Source organism: Nyctereutes procyonoides, unplaced genomic scaffold, assembly GCF_905146905.1.
Source record: "Nyctereutes procyonoides isolate TBG_1078 unplaced genomic scaffold, NYPRO_anot_genome, whole genome shotgun sequence".
In the NCBI taxonomy this organism is placed as follows: Eukaryota; Metazoa; Chordata; class Mammalia; order Carnivora; family Canidae; genus Nyctereutes; species Nyctereutes procyonoides.
This window is the reverse complement of record NW_026575020.1, coordinates 35,725,200-35,737,659: the sequence shown is the minus strand read 5'-3', so window position 1 is coordinate 35,737,659 and position 12,460 is coordinate 35,725,200. Positions and strand designations below refer to the sequence as shown.

At 51.3% G+C, this 12,460-nt stretch overlaps 1 protein-coding gene across 1 annotated transcript in view; it reads left to right on the top strand.

The window, feature by feature from the left end:
* The window catches only part of NCS1 (neuronal calcium sensor 1), a 50,774-nt gene extending 41,801 nt beyond the window's left edge, over window positions 1–8,973 (top strand). Inside the window, exon 8 of the mRNA XM_055333315.1 lies at window positions 4,508–8,973. The gene's annotated coding sequence lies outside the window, so the exon portion shown is untranslated. The remainder of the gene's footprint in view (window positions 1–4,507) is intronic.
* The last annotated feature ends 3,487 nt before the right edge of the window (window positions 8,974–12,460 follow it).

The following is a 12,460-nucleotide window of genomic DNA, read 5'->3' as shown; positions in this document are numbered from 1 at the left end:
TCCAGAGTGATTTAAAAGGAATCGAACACTCACAAAAACTTAATACTCAGTAACTGGGTCACATGAGGATATATAATCAAACCAATTTCTAAAGGAACCATCATAGTTATTTCTCTGATCTGAGAAGCTCTCCGTATATGGCTCTGGGTCCCATGGTGTGTATGATCCATTGTCTCATTTCCCAGAGGCTCCTTTTGTGTATTACCACCAGTGGCCTCCATGGCAGCTGTCCTGTGACGTGCTGCTTTGTCTCCCGCAGGCTGTGGAAAAAGTGGTACAAACATAGGTTCTTGATATATCCACCCCCGAGAAGAACTCATGCAGTGTCACTAATTTCTTTACGGTGTGCGATTATTTTTCAGTCACCCTAATTGTTTCTGCCTTACGGTTTTCTGTGAGCACATATGTATTTGTAGTTCCTCAGCAACAATGAGTTCATAACCATATGTTGTTGGCTGTTTTTTTTTTAATTTTTTTTTTTTAATGAACAACTTATAGGAAATGTTTATGTTTACTTTTGGAGACGCAACACTAAGAAAAGGGAATTTTTTTTTTTTTTTTGAGAGAGAGGCAAAGAGCATATGTGCATGAGCTGGAGCTGGTGGGCAGGGAGAGGGAGAGGGAGAGAGAGAATCTCCACTGGGTGTGGAGCCAGACACAGGGCTCGATCTCATGACCCCATGATCATGACCTGAGCCAAAATCAAGAGTCAGACACTGAACCAATGGAACCATTCAGGCACCCCAAGAAAAGAGATTTTTAGCATGTTTTATCCAATTTGGCAAAAAGTTCACATTTTGCTGTATCTCTGCATGGGCTTTCCTTAACACCATTTATGGAGATGTCCATGTGACTCTCACCAGCAACATGGTGGCCAAGAAGATGTTACTTTATATCCATGACAGGCTTTTCAGACAACCTTTAGCTCATCCCCAAAATTGCCCTCTTCCTTTTCTCAGGCTTATCCTAGAACTTGCTAGATATTAATCATGTCCAACTTATATTATGTTCCATCATTTTTTTCATGGATTTGCCTTCTCAGATTTCTGATGTATCATAATTGTTATATAAATTACTGTTACATAATTAACAGTCCTTCAAGAACTGAGATCCTGCATATTTTCTGTATCAGTAAAAATATTGTCTGAGACCATCATTTTTTATAGCTGCATAGTATTCTATTGTGTAGTTGGCCAGTCCCGTGCTGTGGGACACTTAGGTTGTTGGAAATCTTGATGTGGATTTTTAAGAAAAACCTTAGTAGTCACAAGCAGTGGTGCAGGGAATGGTATAATCCCATTACTGATCACCAACCTTCAGAATCACCAGTTTGCCACCAGTCTTGTATCATCTATACCTTCTACATGCACTTTCACAGTGGTTATTTTGAAGCAAATTCAAGACATTTTGTCATTTCATACATACATATTTCAAAGTGTATTCCTAAAAGATAACGATTCTTTACAAAATCCACAATAGTAAAAACGTCAATACTAATGCCTTAATACCCCCCCCCTTCCCCCAATCCAGCAGCTGATATTCCCACTTCCTCTTACCTCACAGGTTTTTGTTTATTGGAATCAGAATCTGAATAAATTCCACCTATTACAGTTGGTTGATAGGTCTCTCAAGTTTATTTTATTTTATTTTTTTAAGTTTATTTTAATCTGTGTTTCTCCTTCCCTTTTTGGCTGGCTATTTGTTGAAAAACACATTCTGTAGAGTCTCCTACATCTAGAGTTTGCTGAATGTGCCCCATGGTGGTTTTAACATGTTCTTCAGCTCCCTGTTCTTCCTGGAAAGGGGCAGTTAGATCTGCAGGCTTGCCCGGTGCTCCGCTCAGATTGGTTTCCTTTGTTGAGAACACCTCCCATTGGGGCTGTGGGTGTCCACCAGGTAGCATGTGAGGTCCGGTGACATCAGCAGCCATTGGTGATGACCACTTCATTCTTTCATTCTGTAGGTGATGTTCTAAAGATGTCTGTCCTTTGTTGGTAGCTCAGTTGCTTCTATATAGGGAAGCTTCCCCTCATCAACTATTTGGTTACTCTAAAGCCTAGGTTGGTTTTTTTTTTTTTCAAGCCTAGTTTTCATAAGAAATACTTGATTCTTCCTCCTTTTCAGTTTTCAAAATGAGTTGGATTTTTTAAGATTTTATTAATTTATTCATGAGAGACACACACACACAGAGGCAGAGACAGGCAGAGGGAGAAGCAGGTTCCCTGTGGGGAGCCTGATGAGAGACTTGATCCCAGGACCATGACCTGAGCCAAAGGCAGACTCTCAACCACTGAGCCACCCAGGCGCCCATGAGTTGGATTTCTAACATCCTTTTGAGATGACCAATGACTTTTTTAAAAAAATATGTAATCATGAATTTGTGGATCTAAATGCATTTGATGAATTTCATCATGTTTGCGGGTTTAACCAGAAGGTAATGCTGTGGATCACCAGGGTTCACAGATTGCCACAGAAGGCAGAGCATGTGATTAGAAACCCAGCCAAGCGCCCCAGGGTTGACACAAGGATGGAAGGCTGAGAGGACACAGGTCTCTCCCTGGGTAACTCTTCCCCCCACTTGCACTGTGGCGGCCACCCTAACTCCGGTCTTGTGGGCCCTTACTGTTCCTCCAGGGCCACTGCCACGTAGCTTCTGACTGACCCAGATTATGCTTTCAGGTCATCTCACACAGATATGGGAAGTGGCCCCTTTGGGATCAGACACCTACATGCGCATAGTCAGGGGAGCAGGATGTGGTATTTAAGTGGAGCAGGTTACGGGAAGGATCTGTGGATGGTGCAGATGCTAAAGACAGGACTGTCCTCCATGCCTTTTTTTTTTTGTAAACGTTTGAAAACATATCAAGGCAAAATTCACCTAACAAAATTAACCATTTTGTTGTTCTAAAAGATATTTATTTATTTTAAGGAGGCTCCATGCCCAACCTGGGGCTTGAACTCACAACCCCGAGATCAAGAGTTGCATGCTCTAGTGACGGAGCCAGCAGGGTATCCCTTCGCAGAGGGGAAGAGTAGGTTAGGTTGAACCATTTTCAAGTGAACAATTCAGTGGCATTTCGTATATTCACAATGATGTGCAACCATCACCTCTGTCTAGTTCCAAAACCTTTTCATCCCCCCAAAATCAAACTCTGTATCCACTAAGCCATCTCTCCCCATCCCACCTCCAACCAAGCTCCTGGAAACCACAGCCTCCCTTCTGTCTCTATGGATTTGCGTATTTGGGACATTTCATATAAATGAAATTTTGCATATAAATGAAATATGTGGCCCTTAGTGTCTGGCTCCTTTCATTTAGCATATTATTTTCAGGGATTATCTATGTTGTAGTGTGTGTCGGGACTTCATTCCTTCTTATGGCTGAGTCGTGCTCCACTCTGTGAACAGACTACGTCTTGTTCATCTGCTCATCCACTGATGGACATCTGGATTTCCACCTTTTTTTTTTTAAGACTTTATTTATTTATTTATGAGAGACACAGAGAGAGAGGCAGAGACACAGGCAGAGGGAGAAGCAGGCTCCATGCAGGGAGCCCCATGCGGAACTCAATCCCAGGACCCCGGGATCATGACCTGAGCTGAAGGCAACCGCTCGATGACTGAGCCACCCAGGTGCCCTGGTTTCCACTTTTGACAGCCGTGAATAGCGTTGCTGTGAATGTTGGTGTACATGGATTTGAGTCCTGATTTTCAGTTCTTTGGGGTATATACCTAGAAGTGGAATTGCTGGGTCCTATGGCAACTCTACGTTTAGCTTTTTGAGGAACCAGCAGCCGGTTTTCCACAGCGGCTGCACCATCTTACCTCCCCACCAGCAAGGGTGAGGGGCCCGGTGTCTCCACACCCTCACTAACACTTGTTATTTCCCTGTATTTTGATGATAGCCATCCTAGTGGGTGTGAAGTGGTGCCTTATTGTGGTTTTTATTTGTGCTTCCCTGATGGCTAATTGTGTTGAGCTTATTGGCCATGCCATGCGTTTGTTTTTAATGGTTGCAAGTCATTTGACCCTATGGCTGTGTCCTGTGTATCCAACCAGCTCCCTATTAATGGGCACTGAGTTCGCTCCCTCCCTTTTTATTTTGCTATTATGGATGTTACTGCAGGAAACACCATATTTATTTCTTAAGGATAAATACCGGGACGCCAGAGTGGCTCACTGGTTGAGCATCAGCTTTCAGCTCAGGGTGTGATCCTGGGGTCCTAGGATCAAATCCCGCATTGGGCTCCTGCATGGAGCCTGCTTCTCCCTCTGCCTGTGTCTCTGCCTCTCTCTGTGTCTCTCATGAATAAGTAAATAAAATGTTTTTCTTAAAAGAAAGGATGAACACTAAACACCAAATGGCTGGATCAGAGGGTGTGCTCGGGACATTTGAGGGCTTCTGACAGTGTGCCACTTGCCCTTTAGCCGAATCTCCCTCTAGCCCCAGGGGCGTCTGTCCCCGGCAGCCAGCTCCATGCCTATCTCACCTCCTTGTGTCTTCCAGATGCCTGGGAACCACTCACCTCCTCCCGTGCCATGAGGCCACCGCCGCCCCAACACCACCCTCTGTGTCCACCCAGCCTGTCCGCATCCATGGCCAGCTGGGCCGCCCTGGAACCGTGAGGCCCGGCTCTCCTCACCCCTGCCCTGCACCCACCGCCGCCTGAAGCCACCGGCTCCGATCGCCAACAACCTCTGCTTGTCCAGAAACCGACATGAAACGGAAAAGGCTATAGCCCTCTGCAAAACCAAGGACTCGGCTGCTTCGCAGGCAGCCTCTGGGTCCCTCCCGCTCTCCTGCGCGTGTGCTTTTGTTTTTTTATTTCAAACAGACATTGAAAAAAGAAAAAAACAAAAACAGAAACCCAACAGCTACCTTCTGTCCTAGGAGGTACAGACTGACAGATGGGGAGAAGGCCAGCGTAGACCTCAGAGAACACTGCCTCCCGCCTCGGCGTCCTTCGGCAGCCGGAGAGGCCACGGGAGTCGCGGCCTCGGCCACGGCCACGGTGCGCTCGGGGCGTGGCGGGGGCCCGAGTAACGTTATTCCACGTCCCATCCTCGAGCGGCGAAACCACCTGCGTGACTAGGATGATTAATGATGATGATGATGATTTTTTTTTGTGATAACAGTATTGTGCTTTTTGTGGGGAAAGTGAATTTTTTTTATACATATATAATTGATATCTTTTATTTATTGGTTGTTAACTGTTGCTGCTGCCCCGTGTGTCCAGAGCTCCCAGGGATGTGGGGCCTCCCGTTTACATGTGCACGCCCTCGCCCACCTGCGCTTGGGGGGATGGTGGCCTGCAGCGGCCAAGAAGCCAAAAAACTTTCCTCCTTCTTCTCCTCCTTTTCCCTCTTCTTCTCCTTCTCCTTCTTCTAATTCTTCTTCTTCTCCTTTCTTTTTTTTTTTTTTTCCAGATACCGTGCTCGATGTTTGGAGAGGGGAAGGGTGGGTTTCTTAAATGGCTAATGCACTGTTCCCTCCAGCCTGAATGCCTCCTCTTGAACTCCTTTTCTCTGCTTCCTATCCACACTCCCCATCCTGGGTCCTTCTCTGGCTCCACAGCATTTTTTCTGAGGACAAACAGGGGACATCTTTGGGTTTCTCAACTCTTGCTTTGGTGTCTGCAGCAGCATGGAGACTGGGAGGGAGCCAGCAAGAGTGGGGGACGGGCTACCTAGAGAAAGGGAAGCAGGGCACTCTTTGCAAACAAGTGAGCAGAAGGAAGGGCTCCTTCTCCCTCCTTGGTGGGTTTTAAAGATAGTCGCTCAGTTCTCTCCCACTTGCTCTTCTGTCTGCCTGTCTGCTCTTGACCCACAGAGCATCCTCCTCCTCCTCTTCCCTCTCAGCTCAGGTGCTGGAAGGGAGGGTAGGAGAGAAGGGCTGCAGGCAGTTCCACCCAGTAGTGGCCCCTCAGGGCTGTGGCCCACATGTGCTTCTAGGATGTGTCTAACTCTGCCTGCCACCCAGACAGGATGGCCCCAGAACTGCCACCAGGAAAGTCAGATGACCTTGGGCCAGAGGCTTGGGCTGATTGATCTGGAAGATCCTTTTCCGTGCTGACACTGTATGGTTGTAAGCCTGGGTTTCTTGCAGTTTATGATTCTATGGTCCATGCCTAAGTTTGCCAGACCCCAAAAGACACGGGAAGGGTCTGAGTCACTATTTGGTCTCTTGGCACGAGTCTATGGGGACATGGCAGCCGCTGGGTGTGATGTGTGGGGTCAGATGACCTACCTGGTTCTCTCTGCAATCCTTCCTGGTCTCCCCTGGACTCTTGAGCTGTGTTTCTGGCCCCAGACAAGTCCTCATTGGAAGGAAGCCTTCTGAGGTGGGAAGCAACCCCCTAGAGTCTGTAGGGCAGGCCTGAGTCTAGAATTCCCACTTCTTTGCAAGGTCAGCAGGCTGCCATCTCCCTGCTTGCCCCAGCCCCAGGAGAGGAGAAGCTGGCCCTTGGTCCTCACTTTGAATTGTCCTTGGTCTTCACTTTGCACTTTGCCAGGAGGCCAGAGCGTATGCTAATTAACCATCAGCTAACAGACCCTCCACCAGAGCCTGGCTGTGCCAGACGGGGCTTGCATGTCCATTCCCGCTGGCTGGTGCACTCAGCAGTCCCAGACTCCCTTGTTGCTCAGCAGAGCCTGTGGCTGCACCCCACCTTCACTGTAAGCCCCCAGATTCCGTGTTACAGGGAGCACTTCCATTTTCACAGGTGACCTTGCAGGGTGGGCCCCTCAAGGTTGCTGGGGTCAACTTTCTGCTCAGGCCACTGGCTCGGGAGCCTCAGACTCCCCACCCAATCCTGGCTCTGGCCTAGGACCTTAGTGTGGGAGGTCATGTTGGTGGTTTGGGGTTGGGGGGGGGTCCTTCCCCATGTCACATGACTTCTCTGGCTTCTGCCTCAGCCTCTGGCCCAGTGGGGAGATGCTGTCCTGCAGCCCATGCTAGAGGCATCGTCTCCATAAGGGACCTGTAGCTCAGAATCACTGGGGTTAAGCCTGTGGATCCCCCTAGCTCAGGCATCGATTCCCAGGCATCAATGGAGCATCTGCCTGTGAGGCCTTCCTCCTACCTTCTTGCCCTTTGACCTTTTGGTTTGGAGCCACGGCTGTGGCTTTTGGCCTCAGCAGGCCTTCTGTGGACGCATGGCTCCAGCGCACCTTGGGTCCATGCCCCGGGGCGGCCCAGAGCTGCCGGCAGGGTGCTGGACACTGGCCATTTGTGCCCGAGGTTCCCGGGCAGGGACAGTCTGTCCCCTCCTCTCACCAGGCCTCTAGATCTGGAATCTTGAGCAGCTGTGGGTCCCTGCTCCCCTCCCCAGGCCGTCCAGGCTGCTCCCTGGGGATTCCAGACCCACCGGAGGCCAGGCTCTCCGTCCCTCTCCTGACCTTCGCTCCTCGTTCCCTGGCCCCGGAGCAGCGGCCCCTGCCTCCTGCTCAGGGCGTCGCTCCCCACTCTGTGTTGGTGGCACTGAGGACGATGCCAGAGTTCCCGATACTGAACCGGGCAACGTTTCCAGTAACGTCAAGGCAAACGTGTGTGTCCTCCTTTCCCCCGAAACGCTTTTCTGTTTGGCAGCCAACTTCCTAGACGGCAGGCCCACGGGGCTTTCGGGAACCTGCCTTTTCTCCGAGGGGAGGAAGGGGGGCAGCCCCCCACCCCGGGGAGAGGCCGCCTCTCCCTGGAGAAAGCCCCTCTGCGCACCCCGCACCCAGAATCCGTTCCCGGTGCAGCCTCGCCTCCGTCCGGGGAGCCTGGGGGACGCGGGCGCGCCCCCTCGTGGCGGGGAGCCGCAAAGGCACGTGGGGGTCCCCACAGGCCAAACAGGCGCTTGGAGGGGGGCAGCGGGAGGTGGGGTGCTAGGAGGGGGCTCGGATCTCGCCCTCGCCCGGGCCTGGGCTCCAGCCCGCCTTCTTGGCAGCGTGTCTCCCAGATGCCCCTCTTCTAGGTCTCTCCGCCCCCCCCCCCCCCCCCCGGGATAGCAAGTTAATTAGCTTAAGGGCACCATGATGGGAAGCCTTGCCCTCTACCCATTTTTTTAATATCTGCGGAATAAACCCAATGGTTGATTTTTGAATGAATAAAAGGCTTTTGTTGAATAAACAGTTGGTCCCATCTTCTGTCTTGGCATCTAGGCTCAGGCTCTCTCTACCGCCCAGAACCGGGACACACGCAGAATTCATACCCCCACCCCCGCCTGCCCCACCGCTCCGCAGCCTCTATACTTGTTTTCCCTACGTCCTTGCAGGGACCTGGGGCTCCCAGTCTGACTCAGTGACCGGCTCTCTGAGACTCCGGGCCCGTCAGCCCTGCTCAGTTCCTCTGACCCTGGGATGGGGAGCAGGTGTCTGCTCAGCCCCCCTCACAGGGTAAAATGAGGAGTGGAGACCCAGCGTGTGCATAGGGGTCAGAGCACCTTGCAGACGTGGTAGGCCAGTGGGGCAGTCTAAGTTGTCCTGTACCCCCCACCTGGTGCCTGCAACTTCATACAGGAATTAGGGCAACTCTTAACCAAAAAAAAAAAAACAATGTCTCCTGGCTATGGTTGTTTTCTTTCTGTTTGCCTTTCCAACTCCCTCTGAGCCTCTTTTTGGGGTGCTGTCCTGTCTGAATGCGCTGGTATGTGTCTCTGGGGAAGAAGCAGGCCCCTGCCCTGGTGGTGCAGGTGGGGGCAGGGTGAGGCCCCAGGGTGGTCAAGGGCCACTTAGCGTGCCCAGGCCTCCTCTCGTGCTCCTGATGTATGTCTGCCATGTCATGCCAATTAAACACGCTTCCTGACTTGTCCTTGGCTCCCTTGTGTGGACCTGTTGCTTTGTCTGTTTCTGTTCTTTTTCATTTCATCTTTAGGTTTCTTCCTCCTCCTGTGACACCCTTTCTCTTGCTTTGGGTGTTGTCTGCCCAGTTTCCCCAAGACAAAGACTGTGCAAACCCTGGGGCATAAAGATTAAACCAGAACATATCAAGCAGTGTTGTGGGAAGTGGAGAGTTCAATGGGGGGGGGCACCCCACATCTCACTCCCAGCCAACATGTCCATTCCTGCCTGTGTCGTCTCCTGGGGGGTCTCTAAAGGGTTTCTTGGGAGACTTTAAAGGGTACAAACATAAGACTGGGGCCTCGGCTAGTTCTTCTCAAAAGCGAGTGTATGTCAGTTTGGCCCGGGGTGCCCGCCTCGCTTCCAGGCTGCTGTTGAGCTAGCTCTGGGCTGAACCTACGGATTGGCTTTCCTCACAAGTTCACAGGCCAGGCTGAGGCTGCTGGTCTGGGGACTGCATTTTGAGAAGCCCCGGTGAGCTGTTTCTACCGCAGGCTGTCAAGTTGGGTCCTAAAGAGGAGTCCTGTCTCCACTTGCCTGGGGTTCAGGCTAATCATTCACCTGTGGGAGCTCTCAGAAAGGCACCCCAAGATGTGGCAGGTGTTGGGGCTGTCCTCTGCCGTGGTGCCTTCAGCCTGGAGCCTGGGCTTTGGGGGGGGGGGGGCTCCTCCTCCCTCCAGTCAAGTAACCAAGTGTTTTCTCAACACACCTGGGCCCTCCGTGCGCTGAGTGTTTGGGGTGAGGAGGAATCAGAGAACGTGATGGTCCTTGCTCTCTGGAGCTTGCTGAGGAAGCATGAGTTTGGACAATAAAAGGTGATGTTGCAGTAAGAGTGTAACTATTCATCAGAAATAGACTATTGCTCTTGGCCGAAGTCTCTTGGAAAACGTGTATATCGGTGAGGCCCAATAGCCAACCTTAGAATGAGCCACCACCTGCAAAAACAGGTCACGTTTTGGAGCTGGTTTTGTGACAAATGATCGGGGCAACACAGCCTGCAAGACAAAGCTGGAGGGCCCGACATGACTTCCACTTTGGGGGTAAAGCAGCCACTGAGAAGGGACACCCAAAGATGGCACCCTCCATGGCCATGATGGGCACTCCACGTAGTGCCTTGGCTGGCAGGGTCTAGGGTGAAGGCCAGAAGTCCTCTAGACAACATGACAGCAAATCAAAGGCATGGTGGGAAGACAGTGTGTGTGGGGTGGTGGTTAGGGGTACAGGTTCCAGCTCCATCACTTGACATTGGGCAGGCATTCTAGCTGACCGGGTTTTCTGGTAAAAATGTGAACTCCCAAAGAGGGGCAATGATGGCTTCACAGACACCGCCCCCCCAACACACACACCCAACAGCCTTGCCACCAGATGGAATGTTATAACAAAAGCAGGTCTTATCCTGTCAAATGTCCAAATATTTACCAGCAAGCAGGTACAAAAGAAGCCATACACCACCCATCTGTCCAAGGAGTAGGGGAAGAGGGACCCCAGGGCCCTACCCCAGAGCACAGCTCTGGGGGGTCTTGGGCTGCTGAGCTCACTGCCAGGAATCTTTTTAGCCAACTGCCTATCTGGCCACCTCACACTTCTCCTAAGAAAAGGGATTTCTAATAGCCCTTTGCTAATGAACATACTGTAGTGTCAATTGTAATAACAGCATGTTATTAAAATGCTAATGTGATTCCTTCTGGAGAGCAGATTCCTGATGAGGGTATTTCAGATACTAAGGGACTGTCCCTGAGATGGAGACTAGAGGTAATGTACATGCACACCCTTTTCCACCAAAGCATTGAAAATAAATAAGTGCGTGGGGGCACTGCTCTCTGGGAAGACCAGGATTTGGCTCAAAAGGCTGATGTGGGGGTAGCCTGGGGCAATGTTTCCAGCACATGGTGAGCTCGCAGTGGGTATTAGCTGTTGCTGGAGTTGGCTCCTGTCTTTTCTAGGCAGCCTGGGGAGGCATCTGTAGGGACGAGGTTCAGAGCCCCTGCTTCCCATGTGGTGTGGGCAAATGATGGGTCATAGATTGAGGTCTGCATTGATCTGCCCTTGACCCAGCCTACCCTGGGCAGCTCACTGTGGGTTGAGGCCCACTGGAGGCAGAGACCTTGCCTCTTCTTCTCCACCTGGGCCACCTGCTTTTCCAGGATGCCTCTAGCTGGCTGCCATTTCCTGGGCATGATAGCAGGGATCAAGCCCCCAGGATGGCCCCATTTCTCCCCACTGACAGCCTTCCACCCTATCCCCTTGCTCTGCCAAACCTGACTCTTGTCTGCATGTTAGAAAGTACTTCCCTAATTCATCTTCCCTGGAGCCCAACTCAGACATCATCACCAGGCCTAGAGAGGAGGAGGAGAAGAGAAGGATGGGCAGTGGGGACAGGGGTGGGGAATGAGAGGTGAACCCCTGCTCTGGCATGGCTGCCTCCTTCCTGCCATCTTTTGGGGTGAGCCTGTGCAGGGTGCATCCCATGGCAACAGGTTCCCTGGTCTGGAGGCTCCTGGTCAGGGTGATGGGCATGGAAAGGGGCTTTAAGGCCATCTGGGTGCAGGAAAAGTGAGCCCACATAGCTATGGTAGAGCCTTCTGCTTGTTCTCATATCTCTTGACCCCTTTTAGCGGCACTCGGGGCTGCACAGAAGAAAGGACTACATTTCCCAGACGCCCTTGTAACTGAGTGTGGCCACGTGACCCAGCTCTGACCAATGGGGTGAGAGCGATGAGCACACCTCCTCTCTCACGTCCCCTTTTCCTCTGGCTGGATGGAGGACTCGGAAACTAGCCTTCCTGAAACCAGGGTCCCTGACCCGCGGAGCTGCCACACCAGCCGTGAGCCATTTACACAGGGACCGTTAGGAGGAAAAGAAACACACTTCGATCTTGATTAAGCCATCTTGGGTCTCTGTGTCAACAGCCACATTTATATTCTACCTAATATACTGAGCAATCTACTGGATCATTTTATTTTATTATTATTTTTAAATATATTTTTTAGGGGGATCCCTGGGTGGCTCAGCGGTTTGGCGCCTGCCTTTGGTCCAGGGCGTGGTCCTGGGATCTAGGATGGAGTCCCGCGTCGGGCTCCCTGCGTGGAGCCTGTGTGTGAGACAGAGGGGGGTGGGGGGGGGGAGCAGAGAAACAGGCAGAGGGAGAAGCAGGCTCCCCACATGGAACCCCATGCGGGACTCCATCCCAGGACCAAACCCTGAGCCGAAGGCAGATGCTCAACCGCTGAGCCACCCAGGTGTCCCTTATTATTATTTTTTAAAGCAATCTCTACACCCAATGTGGGGCTCGAACTTAACAATCTCAAGATCAAGAGTCACATGCTCTACCAACCACCAGCCGGGAGCCCCTGGGTCATTTTAAATGATCGGATGCCACCTATAAATGTTTGCATCTAAACTCTCAATTTATGCCAGAGTGATTTAATAAAAACTGCACAGTGCAGTGTGTCACCTCTTCTCACTCACTTCCTTTTTCCTCTTCCTCTCCCACTGTGTACTCCTCCACAGGCTCAGGAGACTGAGGGTTCCAGTGGGGAGGGCTCCGGGGGCAGAGTTTTCTTTTGCTAAAGGACTAGGGATGGGGGGCAGAGGCCAGGGGGTCTGAGGGGCCCTGAAAGACTAGGCTAGTTGGGT